The sequence below is a fragment of the Myxocyprinus asiaticus genome, chromosome 25 (assembly GCF_019703515.2).
Source record: "Myxocyprinus asiaticus isolate MX2 ecotype Aquarium Trade chromosome 25, UBuf_Myxa_2, whole genome shotgun sequence".
NCBI lineage: Eukaryota > Metazoa > Chordata > Actinopteri > Cypriniformes > Catostomidae > Myxocyprinus > Myxocyprinus asiaticus.
In genome coordinates this window covers 18258635-18275650 of record NC_059368.1, presented here as the reverse complement: position 1 = coordinate 18275650, position 17016 = coordinate 18258635, and the positions used below count along the sequence as shown (strand labels likewise).

Genomic DNA, 17016 nt, shown 5'->3' with positions numbered 1-17016 from the left:
AGTACTCCACCTGTTGTTTTATCTTTGTAACTACAAACAATTCTCAATTGGATTTTCTTAAATTAAAATATAATGTTAATATAAGAAACAAGAATTCATACTGGATCAAAAGTAAAGACTGTTCATTCCCAATCTCGTTACAGTCAACTGTCAGACAAATTGTATCAACAAAGTACAATGTGAAAACTTACTGGCACTTTCATTCACTAGCTGAATGGCTTTCAAACATCTGCTGTTCTTATCACAAAGGCAAAGTTTAGAAAACAATTTGGCACAGTGCTGTTGTTTTGATACAGGAAAACAAGAAAGGATCTTGGAAGGAACTTATGTACAGATTTCACTTTCAGTCAACATTACGGTCTTTGACAACACTGATGGAAACTTTGGTAGGTGGATGTCTCACAGCAGCAAACAAAAGCCAAAGCAGAAGAGAGTTTCATCTTAAAGCCTTAAACCAGCATGTTCATTATGACTAAAATAAGTTAAACCTTACAAAGATCATACCATCACAGATCTTGCAGCTAGCATGAAGCAATCCACTTGAATTAATCAAAATACTCTCAATTGTATATTTGAGACTTTTAATTCTATGGTAACTCAATGTTTTCCTTTTATTGCAGGGAGGGAGAGTCATTATAGCCATGGATGAGTTTCTCGTTTTCTTTTTAGGACACGCCGCTCTACATTAAGGACCTCTCTGTGCACTAGTGTTTGACGGACTACCAGCAGAAATTAGAAGAAATCCATCAGCCACACATATGTCCTGGGCAAGCTGGGCTCGATTTCTGAGAAATGATCGCCACAAAGCCTATATGAGAAAAAAGATCTATAGTTTACCTTGTGTATTGTTTGAAAGTGCCAAATAAGCCAGAATCTTCAATAGTACAGTGGATCTGAAGGGGGTGGGTCACGACCCAAAACGCAGGTCTGTTCAGATTGGACGGTGAACAGCAGGCAAAAAACAAAGCTTAATGCAAATAATAAAATGCAAATAACCATATAATTGTGCATAGTGAGCATAGATAGCAGAAAAAATAGGCTTATTCATTTTTAAAAGGGAGAAGAAAACATTCCCCACATCTTTTGGCGTGTAAGTCCCATATGTCCATTGAAATTCAACGGTATTTGGTGCAAATAATTCTGTCTCTTGGTAGAAGCTAGCCAAATTAGACAGGCTCTAAAAAGGGCTAACTTCAGCTAGAGAACTTCAAAGTGTTGCCAAAAGAAGGCTGGATTTGGGTCTGCTGGTAAAAGGATTACTTTTCTTCACAAGCGATTCAAAATGGTATTCCAAATTATAAAAAGAATACATTCTTGTACAGTTTGTGATTTAACAAAAGAAAATAGCTGATTATTGGGCTGATATTTGGACATTGTGAGATAGATTGCTGGTATATATACACAAGGCTCACTTTGGTGGACAGGGCCTGAGGTCAGAATGCCAGTATTTTCAGTTGGTGAGGCACTTGACCTGTCCATTCGTCAAGGTACAATCCAACCAATGGTGATGCATACTGGGTCCAGCCAAAACTCCTCTTTGTCCCAGTGGAAGTAAAAGCTGGAGAAAGAGTCTGTGGTGGAAGAAGTTTGTGCCGGATCAGAGTCAGTTAATTTCTGAAATCTGTGCTGCAAATGTTCAACCACACCTGGAGATAGCATTGGTTATATTGAGATACTGGGTAATACTTTACAAAAAGGTTGTATTAGTTAACATTAGCATAATACATTAGTTAACACAAACTAACAATTAACAATACTTTTCAGCATTCCTTCATTAATCTTGGTGAATGTTAATGTCAACATATACAGTACTGTGCAAATGTCTTAGGCACATAAGATGTTTCACAAAAACATTTGCCTTAAGATGGTTATTTATATTTTCAGCTTTAGTTTGTCAATAGGAAAAACATTTTAGACTCCCAACTTCTTTTGCAAACAGAATAGAACAGAAGAACAGGGAGCCCTGCAACAGATGGCATGGTCCCCACAAAGCCCCCCACTGAATATTGAGTCAGTCTGGGATTACAAGAAGAGACAGAAGCAATTGAGACAGCCGAAATAGATAGAAGAACTGTGGCAAATTCTCCAAGATGCTTGGAACATCCTATCTGCCAACAACCAAGAAAAACTGTTTCCAGGTGTACCTAGGAGAATTGGGGCTGTTTTAAAGGCAAAGGTGGCCACACCAAATATTGATTTAGCTTTTTTAATGTTTACTGGAATTTGTATTCAATGACGTTAATTGATAAATGAAAACTATTTATGAAACTATTTATAAAACTATTTAACATTATTATTGAAGACATTCTCACTATGCAACATTTTTCACAAGTGCCTAAAACTTTTGCACAGTACTGTACATATAAACTTTTTAAACTAAAAGTTGTACATGTTAACATTAGATAAAGCATTTTGAACTAACATGAACTGTATTTTTTTTATCATAAAAACTACAAATATTGAGCAAAAGTGGAGACTGCAAAGCACTGCAAAAAAAAATTAGTATTTTTGTCTTGTTTGTCTAGTAAAAATATCTAAACATCCTTAAACCAAGATTTATTTACTTGACAAGCAAATCTGTAGGATAATAAAACTCGTTTTATGTGAGGATTTCCCAAAATAAGTTGTTATCCCATTGGAATTTTGTTTTAGCATTACATTACTAATTTTTGTTAGATTTATGCTTGACAATAAAAAACTATTTGCCAGTGGGTAAGAAAATTTAACACAATTCAAGATATATTCTCTGAAATCAAGTGTTAATATATTATGCAATTTTGCTTGAAGTTAATTTATCATGTTAATGTTTAGATACTTCACTGGCAAAGTTTTTTTGCAGTGTGAGAGTGTCAGAGCATATCGAACAACTAGAGAAATAAGGGGCATGTGGATGTTGGGCAAATTCATAAAAAATGTTAAGCCTATTTGACATCATAAGCCTCAATTTCTCCATTATCTAAAAAAAACAAAACAAAAAAACACCAGGGAGGTTTGACTCCAGCATACAGCAGACAGTGAGCAAAGCCGGCTGAAGAAGACAATCCTGAGAAACAGCTGGGAAAGACGGAAAATCCATGACCTTAGCCAGATTAACACTTTCGCCATGAACCACAGAGTATGAGGAGTAACAGCTATCAGAAACACAACTGGGCCATCTCACAACATGCGGCAGTGGTTCATGACTGAAAAGGTGCTCTCAAATTTGCACAGATTGTTTTTTCCTTACCTCAAAAGATCTGGGTGTCTCTTCCAAATATTTTCATCTCTGCAGGAAAATCCTCATGAAGGTTTAGGTCACGAACAGAAGAACACATCTCTCTGACACCATCCTGCAAAAGAAAAATTACAGACTTCTAAATCAGAACTTCAAACTATCCAGTACAAATATACTAGAGGTAGACCGATATATCGGTTTTCCAATTAATTGATACTATTGGTTATCGACAAAAATCAACTGCAATAGTTGCAGATAGTTTTTTCTTTGATTCCTCCGTGCTCCTCCTTTGGAGAATTCTACAGTTAGAATGACTTAGTTCTACAGTATAACAGCGGCCTCTAGAGGTGAATTAAAAACTGACAACTCCTGGGGATTTGCTGTATATAAACCTTTCATAATTGAAAATATTAATCCATATCTTTATCCTCACTTCAATGCATATTTTGTTATTTTGATTAGATAAATTAAAGGGTTAGTTCACCTAAAAATGAAAATTCACTCATTTACTTACCCTCATGCCATCCAAGGTGCGACTTTCTTTCATCTGCTGAACACACAATAAAGATTTTTAGAAGAATATCTCAGCTCTGTTGGTCCATACAATACAAGTGAATGGGTGCCAAAATTTTGAAGCTCCAAAATCCACATAAGGGCAACATAAAAGTACTCCAGATGACTCTGGTGGTTAAATCCATTTCTTCAGAAGTGGTATGGTAGGTGTGGTGAGAAACAGGGTCTCGTTTCCCAATAGCATCGTAAGCCTAAGTAGATCATGGAATCCATCTTATGATTCATCTTAGTTTTGTGGCCCGTTTCCCAAAAGCATCGTAACTTAAGCAGTACTTGAAAATTCTCGTACATTTACGAGTGCTCTGGAGTACTTGTACAGCGCTAAGAACATCGTAAGCACACAGACTTATGCAGACAACTGCAGGACAATCGTGACAATTGACACCTAAGGGCGCTCTTGCCCGCACCACGCATTGTGTAGTACCGCACATGTTGTGTAGCATTGCTGTTACCGTTATCACTTTTGGGAATAAAGAGCAGCTCTCCCTTTGATTGGTGAATGTCCCTAAAGCGCAGCTTCCACGCATCTCTTATTTTGCGCTCCGCTGTAACACGGTGAACTTCGTTATATTCAATAAATGCTTGTTGTCATTAGCAGGACCATACACAGGGTCTTAGCTCTCTTGGAAGCTTTAATCTCGACCCACAGTGCAAATTTTGAAAACGAAATATTAAAATGCACATCTGATGAACAAAGCAGTGATTGTGTAAAAGAAAAATATTGCTCTGCATAAAATGCAATTATGTGGTGAATTAAGTTTTTAAAGTTACGCACAAATATAATGAAGCTGCAATTACAAGCAGCAGTATACAGTCACATTTCACTTCACGTTTATGGACAGCTTCTCTCTTAAGTAGCACTTAAAGCACATCCTCGAACATGCGTGTTAAGTGCAGTTTTGGGAAACGCACCTAAATATAACGAACGTTCATAAAATCGCTCATAGAAAACATAGAAGATCAATCGTTATTTGGAAACGAGGCCCAGATCAATATTTGTCTTTTTTTTTTTTTTACTATAAATTCTCCTCCCTGCTCAGTCAATCGCATTCACTTTCCCATTCTTCTTCTTCTGTTTTTAATGATTCACATTCTTTGTGCATATCGCCCCCTACTGGACAGGAAGGAGAATTTATGATAAATTACTTAAAAATGGATCTCTTTCTCACCCACACCTATCATATCATGTCTGAAGTCATGGATTTAACCACTGGTGTCATATGGGTTACTTTTATGCTGCATTTATGTGGATTTTGGAGCTTCAAAATTTTGCCACTCATTCACTTGCCCAACAGAGCGGAAATATTTTTCTAAAAATCTTAATTTCTGTTCAGCAGAAGAAAGAAAATCTTTCACATTTTTGATGGCATGAGGGTGAGTAAATGATGAGAGAATTTTCATTTTTTGATTGAACTATCCTTTTAAGTGTTCTAAATTGAAGCCAGGGGGAATATTACAGAAAACTTCCCATCTTAAATCTTAATTTATGATCTGATCAGTTAAATTAGGATTTTTCACAAATTCGGATTACAGTAGTTAAGATAAGATAATGCACTCATAAAATGTTGTTCTGTTATAGCTTTTTTCTAAATGAAACTGAAATTGCCATGGTAACAAAGCAAATAAGATAGGATTCCAAAGTTAGGATGTTTCTGTAATATGCCCCCAGGGCATGAAAAGAAAAATGTGACTTCCGGTATATGGACAGTTTTAATCTGGTGAATATATAGGCCATACAAATAATTTAAAAACTTAAATATACAGCATTGTAACGAAGCCAAATCTCTGTCATTTCAAAATAAGAGTCCCTAAATAAGTACCGGTAAGTGTATTCCGGGCTTGTTGATAGTTAAAAATCCCGTTTTATGCACCAAATCTTCATTTTTTCCCCCCACCACCTTAATTATCATATTGGCAAAATCCACTATCAGTCGACCTCTAAATTTAATATACACAGTATAAACATATCAAGTACAGCATAGGGATGCACTCAGGGTTGGGAAGGTTACTTATAAAATCTATTCAACTACAGATTACAGAAATAATGCTGTAAAATGTAATTTGTATTTATGGTCAGTAACGTAATCTAATTACATTGGATTACTTAAGAACTGTCAGATTTGTTTCCTTGTTTTGAGATTTTTTTGTGTGTGTGAACTATCCCTTTAAAAACTAGCTAAAAAGGTAAAACACATCTGATACTAAAATAGCACTTGTCTTACAGACCTTAGCAAGTCAGCTAGAGTGATGGCCTCTCTGACCCTGAGCAAAGCCAGATAGCACAGAGCCAGTATCTGTGGCATGGTCATAAAACTGCAGCTTTTCCTTTCCATCCTGTTAACGTATGAGGAAGCATCTAAAGAGCCTGAACATGCCAATGCCTGTCCATCAGCGGAGTAGCCTGTACCAGAAAAACAAAATGTAGTTCAATTAATACTTCAAATGAGGTGGCGATGTGCCAGCTGAAAGAAGGAGGGAGGGTGTCAGGTTTGTACCTGAGGCTTAAACTGTGTTCAAACCCCAAGATTAACCAAAGCATCAGCCTGGTGTTTCAGGATGAATTGAAATGCCACACACCATCCACTCTCATGCTCCCTCTGAAAACATATACAAGAAACTATCAGAACGGGAAGACACGTGACGCCATGCGAGGTACGGACGTGTGAACGGCGAGCTTTGCACACGTTGTTAGTTTTGATACTTTTTGTGTCATAAACTGGTGAGATTCGATACACCCTGATCCATAACTGTTCTAGAAAGACAATATGTCAAAGAATTCAAAATCCTCAGGCTCTGGAGATATTAAAAGACACTTATGTGCTCAAGCTCACACCCCTCCGGAGGCCTCGAGCCAGGGAGTCGATTTGGCCGGAGAGGTGAAAGAAATTCGGCGAGAATTGCTGAACATATCGGCAATGCTGACGAAGGTCTTGCTGACTTGGAGGATCTTGCTGCAATACATCGATCGATCACGGCCATGGAGATGAAATTCACTGAGGTGGTTACAAGAGTGGGGGATGTCGAGAAACGGATCGATTATCTGGAGTCATCGGAGAGGGAATTAGCTGCTAATCTGCTAGCGACCAAGGTGGATTTGGAGCATGTCTGGGAGAAACTGGAGGATTTGGAGAATCGTAACAGGTGGAATAACATCCGAATTGTTGGAATTCCTGAGGGAGCAGAGGGTCAGAATATGGTGAAATTCCTGGACGGGCTATTTCCGAATCTGCTTGACATAACAGGCCATAAGCTGGAAATTGAGCGAGATCACAGGGTCCCGGCTCGGCAATCCACTGAGGGAGACAGGCCCCAATCAATTCTGGCCAAATTTCTGAGATCGTCTGATAAAGATCTCGTGTTACGTGAGGCGAGGAGTAAAGGAAGTCTTTCTTGGAAGAGCCACAGCATTTTCTTGTTCCCAGACTTTGCGAATTCGAGAGAAACATCATCAATTCAAGGAATGCAAGAAACTCTTACATCAACGGATGTTCGCTTTTGCACTGATATTCCCGGCCAAATTGAGAAGAGATACTAAGGGTGGCCATAAAGTATTTACATGTCTTCTGTTGTGTAATTCTGTTTTACAAAATTTGTAAAGAAACACTGAACTTGAGCAATCCGACGGCAAAGTTGTTGCGGGGACTCTCTTAGGTGTACATGGACTGTTTGAGTTTAGAGGAATGGACGCCGGTTGGTGCTGTCGTAAGCGGGGTTAATGCACAAATTTTTCTTTTTTCTGTTTGCTTGGTTCGGGGTTTGATTATTGCACTAATGTGGAATGTGATCTTTATCATTTTAGTTTTGACACACAATCTATTTTTTCTAATATGTCAAAATGTCAATATGAGCGGATTGTCTCTCTCCGCATAGAATGTGAATGGGTTGGGGCACCCCATAAAAACAAGGAAAGTTATTTCTCTTCTTAAACGTAAGAAATATGATAGTGTTTCTTCAAGAAACGCATCTTTCCCTGCAGGAAGCTGAAACATTTGGGAAGATATGGGGTGGACATGTTTTCTTTAGTGCTGGCTCAAGTAAGAGCAAGGGAGTCATTACACTGATAAGTAAGCATCTACAATTCAAATGTCTCAAACAGAGACATTTATTCATGTTATGGAATAAGCAGGGGTGTAGATTCTAAGGGTGACGGGTGGGGTCAACTCCCCAATAATCAATACAAGCAAGTACAACCCCCCAAATATTTATACAATGATCAATGGAAATATGTAAGTGCTTCACACTGCAACAATGTTTTCACAACAAGCGTTTTTCGAGAAAATTCAGTAAGCCAAACTGCAAACATTAAAAAAGTATAAAGTGCGAAACCTACGACTTGCAATTCTGAAGTTGGGACATAGAGAGTTTGTCGATTAATCCTTGATCCTTAGCTTTGAAGCAAATCCAGCCTTATGTTGACCATCGTTGATGAAGCAGTCTGAGTTAGCACAAGCGGCTCTAGCGAGGAGATAAATATGGATGACTGTGCGCTGCTCGCTCAGGTTTTAATGAGGGCGGATCTAAGCTACTCCGCCAGCTGTGGGTGGTACCTTTCCCCTTTTGACGTTATAAGGGGCTGCAAACCTTAATGGTTCGTTCAGAGACAGTTTTTTATTGATGGGGAAAGTAAAGAAACCAGGGGATGGTCTTTTACCATATTTTGTGGTTGTCTTCACACACTGGGGACACATAATTATGTTCAAAAAAAATTTAAAAGTGGACTTTGCATAATATGTCCCCTTTAAAATAAGATTTTTATAAAAACATGCAACAAGTAATCTAAAAGTAATCGGATTAGATTACCTAAAAGTGTAATATCAAAAAAGATTATGTTACTGATTATTATAATATTATACGTGTAATTTGTTATCAGTACCAGATTACTTTTCAGAAATAATCTACCCAACACAGAAAGACATCATGATCTGTCTGTGATGTTAAGCGTGTAATGGATAATCACAGCATTGAACTATCACAGCATTGAACTATGCCACATTGCCACTAAGTGATCCCACTAATGAGAAATAACCAAGTGTGACTACTGATCAACCTCGATCACACTGTGACAGTTCTTGCAGAAAAAATGACCCCCCTCTGACACTCCCCAGACAACAGCAGCACACTGGCCGCAAGACTCCCTGCAGCCACACTGTAACAAGAAAATCTCAACAGGTAAATCAGAAGCAACATGTTTTGCTCACATTTCAAAACAAAGATCGCAATGAAAAAGCACATATTAACAAATGCTCAAGAAACTCACAGTGAGGTGTTCGTCCACGACTGTAATATGAGGTGCTTAAAGCTCCCACATCAAATTATATTAATACAAAGTTTTTTCTATCTTCGCATCTTGTCTAGCAGCGTGGGAAAACAACTACGTTTTCAATATGGCCGGAAAAACATTTTTCATAATAAAAGCCCAAGAATTCGGCAGTTTTCTGGCGACTGCCACTATAATGTAGTGAGAATTATTAAAGCGTCTAATTAAAGCGTTATAACTGATCTTATTATTATTATTATTATTATTAATAATAATAATAATAATAATAATATAATAAATATTATTTTTCTTTTAATTATTATTATTAACCATTTCCACAATATTGATACTTTTATAACTATTAATATTAATATTTCATGTTTTTTATTACTCTACATATTGTCTTTTATTAGTTTTAAAGCTAAATATTTCATTGATTATTATTGATAATACTCCTTTTTAAAAATCTTTAGTTCGATTTTTATTATTATTAATAATAATAACAATAAATATTTCTATAATATTATAATAATAATAATTATTATTATTATTTTATGTTAAACATTTTATACTTATTTTTCAATAATTTTACAACTTGTCTTTTATTATAGGCATTAATGTATGTAATTAATGCTTTATTATTTTTATTATTATTATTAATTTTTATTGTTTCATGCTAAACATTTTATCTTCATTTTTCATTATTCTACATATTGTTTTTTATTACTGCCAATTATGTATGTAAGTAATGTTCAGACAATAAAAACGCACAGCTATTGTTATACGGCACATTAAACTAATAGTGAAAAAATAGTGTAAAATGAACGTAATTATTTGAGCGTAATGAATTGAGATTATTAACACTTTACCTAGTATTTGCCTCTTTTTCTTTTCTTTTCTTTCCTTTTTTTTTTATTTTATTTATTTATTTATTTATTTTTATTTTTTTGTCGTTTTGTGTCTGCTGCTGAACTAAGACATTGTCATGGACAATGAATGGACAGTAGATGGCGTATATGTCCAGGAGACTGTCTGTGCCTTGAGGATGTAAGCAAAATCACAGTGTTCCCTACCTAGATGACTTCCCTACCCCCAAAATTTCATTTGAAAAAGACCTGAGCGGCATTCCGCTTTCTTTTTATTGCTCTCTCTTCAGTCCATGACCAAGAATGTCCTTTTCTGGCACACATAAGTGTGTGTGGGGGTGTGCACAGTGTATGTTTGAGTTATGGCATTGTAGAAGACAGTGCCATGGAAACAAGTGAAAGCAAAAGGGCGATGCCTCATTGTAAGGACTGCTTAGCATTTAACCCTTGTGCGACCTTAGGGACATTTTTGTCTTTTTCTGTTTTGTTTTTCTATCATTTTGGCTGTGTTAATGCCAACGGCATACATTTTGCCAAAGATGTGTATTTTGATATTTCAACTTAATTTCCTATAATACAACAGCGCCTTTACATCCTTATATATATATATATATATATATATATATATATATATATATATATATATATATGTATGTGTGTGTGTGTGTGTGTGTGTGTGTGTGTGTGTGTGTGTGTGTATATATATATATATATATGTGTGTGTGTGTGTGTGTGTGTGTGTGTGTGTGTGTATATATATATATATATATGTGTGTGTGTGTGTGTGTGTGTATATATATATATATATATGTGTGTGTGTGTGTGTGTGTGTGTGTGTGTGTGTGTGTGTGTATATATATATATATATATATGTGTGTGTGTGTGTGTGTGTGTGTGTGTGTATATATATATATATATATATGTGTGTGTGTGTGTGTGTGTGTGTGTGTGTGTGTGTATATATATATATATATGTGTGTGTGTGTGTGTGTGTGTGTGTGTGTGTGTGTGTGTGTGTGTGTGTATATATATATATATATATATATATATATATATATATATATATATATATATATATTGCTATTTGCACTTCTGGTTATATGCTAACTGCATTTCATTGGCTCTGTACCTGTACTCTGCACAATGACAATATAGTTGAATCTAATCTAATCTAAAAAAAAAATATATAATACACTGTGTATGTTACCGGTCTCAAACTTGGGAGGATGAGTTAGTAACTGCAGAAAATGATGAGAAACAGCACTTCACATCACGTTCTGGCGCTTTCTTTAATTGCTTCGACCTTTTGCCAGAACATAAATTCCACATCACTCTAGTAATACGCCACCTATTGGCAACTTGTAGAAGACACTGAACTTAAATCCATGTAACTCTGGAACACTTAATAAAGACTCTGATTTATATCATAAAACTGAAAAGAATTTGGGGTGTCAAATTTTTTTTATTTTTAACTTAACTTTGTCTTTCACTGTCAGACTTATTTCCAGTCTGTCACATGTACACAAAATAGTTACACTCAGGACCAGATAGATATGGAAAATAATTCATTTTGTTGTTGTTATTTTTTTATTTTATTTTTTCATAAAAACAACAGTGACATTATATAAACAAACTGGCATTTAAAGGGTTAAAATCCTGAAAATTAATGAATATCTGGTAGTTATGATCAGGACTGATGTTGTTTAAAAAAATGTACTCAATGAAAGTGGAAAATAATATTAATATATAATATTATTATGGCAGTTTTTTGACGTGGATATTTTGGTCCTCTAAGGACCTCTGAGTAACTTTTTTTTATTGACACACAAGGGTTAAAGTAAACATAAAACCAGTATTTAATTCAAACAGATTTTTCTTTGCCCTGTCTAATTATGTTATAATGTTATAGCATTTTTAGTTCAAAAGTGAAGAGCTGCATGAAAAATAACGTTAATGCAAATGTATTGTAGGGCTGTTTTAGAAAGTGCATTTTTTAAAATATAAACTAAAATTAAAGGTGATGTCATTGTGCAATGTCTTGTTTTTTAGTGTTTGTCTTTTGTGTCAGTGTGTGTGCATGCATATGTGGAGTGTTTTCAGGCATGTGCATCAGCAAATCCCCAACACAATCCCACCCCTTTGAAGAGAGCTGCTTCTCTCACCAATTTCATGGTTTACTGCATCCCAGACCATCTCCCATGTTCTTTATGCAAAGCATAGTGTTGTTGTCTATGGAAATCAGGAACAGTCTGTAATTGCCGGTGTGGGTATTATTCTTCCCACTATGAAACGCAGCAGATTGCTCTCCTGCCTGTACGGAACATTTTGTATCCCCACTCGTCCTCCACAGACGTTGCATGTGGAGGATAGAGATCGTGGGAGGCTGTGGGTGTGCTATTCTGCTTAAAGTAAAGAGAAAATGATACTGAGTGTTGCTCACTTGGTTCTTAAATGTAATAAATATTACATGCCCTCACTGCCTTCCCCATCATAACTGCTTCCTGCTGTTCACCAGCAGTTGAGGTTGGCCAAAAAACCCTGCCATCACTTGTTTTGAGCTGCACTGGACAGTAGAGGGTGAGACTTTCCCTGTAAATAAAACCCATCCATGAAACAACATTTATAATCAAACATAGCACTCAAAATTGATTGCTTTTATTTTTTTCTGACATGAGGTAAGGTTAGAGGGAAGGGCAAGGGGGGTGCATTCTGATTAACAGTTTTTATTGATTCATACAGTTAACAAAGAAAAGCAAAAAATATAGTCACAGAATCAACATTTAAACCCCCACTATTACCCCTCCCCCTCCCAATCCCCAAACCCACCCTGACCCTCGACAAACATCCCTGTGGTCACACATGAGAATACACACACACAAATAATAATAATAATAATAATAATAATAATAATAATCACACACATTTAAAATTATACTTCTCTCTCTCCATTGCCCCTCCCCGAGAGCCCTCCAAGAACGCCAAATAGCTGCCCCAATTCTCATCAAACGAATCCAAGTTCCCCACCCTTCTACATAACACTTCCTCAAAAGCCGCCACCCTCCCCATCTCAATGCACCACTCTTGAAATGAGGGCGCTCCAGCCAACTTCCATCCCCTTAAAACAATCTGTCTGCTGATCACAACACTGGTTAGGACCCAATTTTTTTATGTGTTTATCCCCTATATTGATTACCGCCCCATCGCCTAAAATACAGAGTCTGGGGCAAAAAGAAATGTGAGTGCCCAATACATCACACATAAAACTCTGAACCTTCAACCAAAATTCTTGGATCTTTACACACCACCAAAAAACATGGGTTGTGTCTCCATCTTCTGACTGGCATTGCCAGCAGGTCGGTGTGTCTTTAAGATCAAGCCAGTACAATCTAGAGGGGGTCCAATAGAATCCATGTAAAATCTTGAATTGCATAAGGGGCACCCTTGCATCTCTAGATACAGACTTGATGTTTTTTTAGAATCCTAGCCCACACTCCCTCCTCCAATACCAAGTGTAAATCTTTCTCCCATAATCTCTTGACAGAAGTTAAAGCTCCGTCCCCCAGACTCTGAATTAGCAGGGAGTAATATACTGATGCCTCATGACCTTTTCCAAAAGCAGTAATCACCACTCCCAGAGTATCTGCCGCTTTAAGGGGGTGTATGCTACTCCCAAAAATAGTACAAAGCAGATGGCGCAGCTGTAAATACCTAAAGAACTGAGATCTGGGAATCCCAAAATGTTGAACCAAATTTCTCAACACTCCACTCTCATATAGGTCACCGAGTGTATTAACCTCCCTCACAATCCACTCTGTCCAGCAGAAAGGGGACTTATTAATAAATAATGTTGGGTTCAGCCATATGCTCGAGGCAACATATAAATACATGTCAGAATTAAACACTCTGGACACTTTTGTCCATACCGAGTGCAAATGCAAGATAAAGAGGTGTAACTTAACTTCTCAGATTAGTTTGATAGAAAGGCTTTGCAATGGCGAAATAGGGACAAGAATTCCTGTTCAATACAAAACCAGGGAGGGGCTCTCTCAGGTGGAAGCGACCAATGAACCAAATGTCTGAGACCGAATGCATAATAATAAAACAAAATTTTGGGTAGGCCTAGCCCACCTTTGTCAATTGGCCTATGCAGTTTACTGAAATGTAATCTGGGATGTTTACCATTCCAAATGAAGGACTTCGCTATGCTATCAAATTGCTTGAAATAAGAGAGGGGGACATCTATAGGGAGTGACTGCAGCAGGTAGTTGAATTTTGGAATACAATTCATTTTAATAACACTTTTTTTTTAATGTACACTTTTGCTTCACTATGATCAAGGACTGAATCCATCAAAAGATTAAAGTCTCCTCCCAATATTATATCATGAGGGGTGCCAGCGGCTTGCAACATCCCTTCAAGATCTATAAAAAAGCCCTGATCATCAACGTTAGGTGCGTATATATTAGCCAAAATAAGACTTTGCCCCTGAATTTCTGCTAAAACAATAATGACTCTTCCTAATTTATCTTTAATCTGTTTGAGACATTTGAATTGTAGATGCTTACTTATCAGTATAATGACTCTTACTTGAGCCAGCACTAAAGAAATCATGTCCACCCCATATCTTCCCAAATTTTTCAGCTTCCTGTGGGGAAAGATGCGTTTCTTGAAGAAACACTATATCATATTTCTTACGCTTAAGAAGTGAAATAACCTCCCTTCTTTTTATGGGGTGTCCCAACCCATTCACATTCCACATTGAGAGAGACAATCCACTCATATTAACATATGACATTTTGACATATGAGAAAAAAATTTATTGTGTGTCAAAAACAAAATTATAAAGACCACATTCCAACATTAGTGCAACAATCAAACACCGTACGTCCCCCAGAACCAAATAAACAGAAAAAAGAAAAACGTGCGCATTAACCCCGCACACGACAGTGCCAACTGCCATCCATCCCTCCAAACAAAAACATTCCATGTATGCCTACAAGAGCCCCCGCTACAACCTTGCCGTCGGATTGCTCAAGTCCGGTGTTTCTAGACAAATTTTGTGAGACAGAATTACACAATAAAAGATAATCTACAAAACAAACTCCAGCCAATAGGCAGAATAAACACAAAGAGCATGTAGACTCATCCACAAAATTGTCCTGAAGGTGTGTTACTCCATAAAACAAACTCCAGCCGCTAGGCGGAACCAGCACAAAAAGAAGAAAAAAAAAGGTGCTCAGTTTCCTTGAACAGTCAAATGAATTTTCAGTGAGCCGGCCCACTGGGCTGCTACATGAGTGCAACAAATGACCCAATCACTCCAATGTCTTACAAGAAATACTCCACAAAACAAACTCCAGCCAATAGGAGGCATAAGCATACAGAGCATGCAGATTCATCCACAAACTGTCCCGAAGGAGTGTTTCTCCACAAAACAAACTCAGCCACTAGGCGGAACCAGCACAAAAAGAAACAAAAAAGGCGCTCAGTTTCCTCGAGCAGTCAAGTGAATGTTCAGTGAATCGGTCCAATTGGCTGCAATGTGAGTACCACAAAATAACTTACTCACTCCATTGACTTTATCAAGGACATCGCTTGCTGTGGGCAAGTGAATGTTTTACGGCCATCTATTCTCAATTTGACTGGGAATATCAGTGCAAAAGCGACCTTTCATTGATGTAAGAGTTTCTTGAATTCCTTGAATCGATCACGTTTCTCTCTTGTCGAATTCGCAAAGTCTGGGAACAAGAAAATGCTGTGGTTCTTCCAAGAAAGCCTTCCTTTACTCCTCGCCTCCCGTAACACAAGATCTTTATCGGATGATCTCAGAAATTTGGCCAGAATTGATCGGGGCCTGTCTCCCTGAGCAGATCACCAAGCCGGAATGCTGTGAGCTCGCTCGATTTCCAGCTTATGGCCTGTTATGTCAAGCAGATTCGAAAAGAGCCCGTCCAGGAATTTCACCATATCTTGACACTCTTCGGCCTCAGGAATTCCAACGATTCAGACGTTATTCCGCCGGCTACGGTTCTCCATGTCCTCCAACTTCTCCAGACATGCTCTAAATCCACCTTGGTCGCTAGCGGGTTAGCAGATAATTCCCTCTCCGATGACTCCAGATAATCGATCCGTTTCTCGACATCCCCCACTCTTGTAACCACATCAGTGAACTTCGCCTCCATTGTGATGATCTATCGACATATTACAGCAAGTTCCTCCAAGTCAGCAATGACCTTCATCAGCATTGCCGACATGTTCAACATCTCTTGCCTCATTTCCCTAATTTCTCCGACCAAATCGGCTCCCTGGCTCGGGGCCTTCTCGGGGGTGTCAGCTTGAACACGTAAGTGTCTTTTAATGTCTCCAGAGCCCGAGGATATTGAATTCTTTGACATATTGTCCTCCTAGAACAGTTATGGAACAGAGTGAATCGAATCACACCAGTTTATTTCATTAATAGTGTTAAAACTAGCAAAGTGCGCAGAGCTCGCCGTTCACACATCCGAACCTTGCATGGCGTCACGTGACCTCCCAAGGGGGGTGCATTGAGAATAATAATCATACATTTAGAACCACATATAAATGCAAGATCCATCAAAACATGTTCATATAGAGTAGAACAGAATATAATCAAAGCTTTTATTTTTTCTAGAATGGAAAAGAACAGAACAGAATAGAATAGAATCAAAGCTTTATTTGCAGCTTGACAATTCATATAAAGTAGAATAGAATAGAATAAAATAGAATAGAATAAAATAGAATAGAATAGAATGGAAAAGAACAGAATAGAAAACAATAGAATAGAATAGAATAGAATAGAATAGAATAGAATAGAATAGAAACCTTTATTGCAACTCAACAATGCCTGTGAAAAAAGTAGGTACAGCCATGTAACGATGCATTTAGAATAACAATCAAACATGCAGAGCCATGTATAAAGGCACAATCCAACATAATTGATTAATACAGAATAGAATAGAATAGAATAGAATAGAACAGAGCCACATTATTTGTAAGACAACAGAATATACAATATAATATACACTGTACAATACAGTGCAAAAGCAATACTAAACAATATACACTATACAATACAGTACAAAAGA

The 17016-nt window shown here is 37.2% G+C and overlaps 1 long non-coding RNA gene across 4 annotated transcripts; it reads right to left on the bottom strand.

Moving 5' to 3' along the window:
* Positions 1-600: 600 nt before the first annotated feature.
* On the bottom strand, positions 601-9172 carry LOC127416500 (uncharacterized). 4 transcript variants are annotated; one of them, XR_007893121.1, is made up of 5 exons: positions 9045-9172; positions 6014-6188; positions 3729-3761; positions 3227-3329; positions 601-1646 (listed from the first exon to the last, which is right to left on the bottom strand). It is a non-coding gene; the product is annotated as an uncharacterized LOC127416500 (long non-coding RNA). The 4 variants fall into 4 exon arrangements; XR_007893122.1 differs by having other exon boundaries at positions 601-1571; XR_007893119.1 differs by lacking the exon at positions 3729-3761.
* Positions 9173-17016: the final 7844 nt, after the last annotated feature.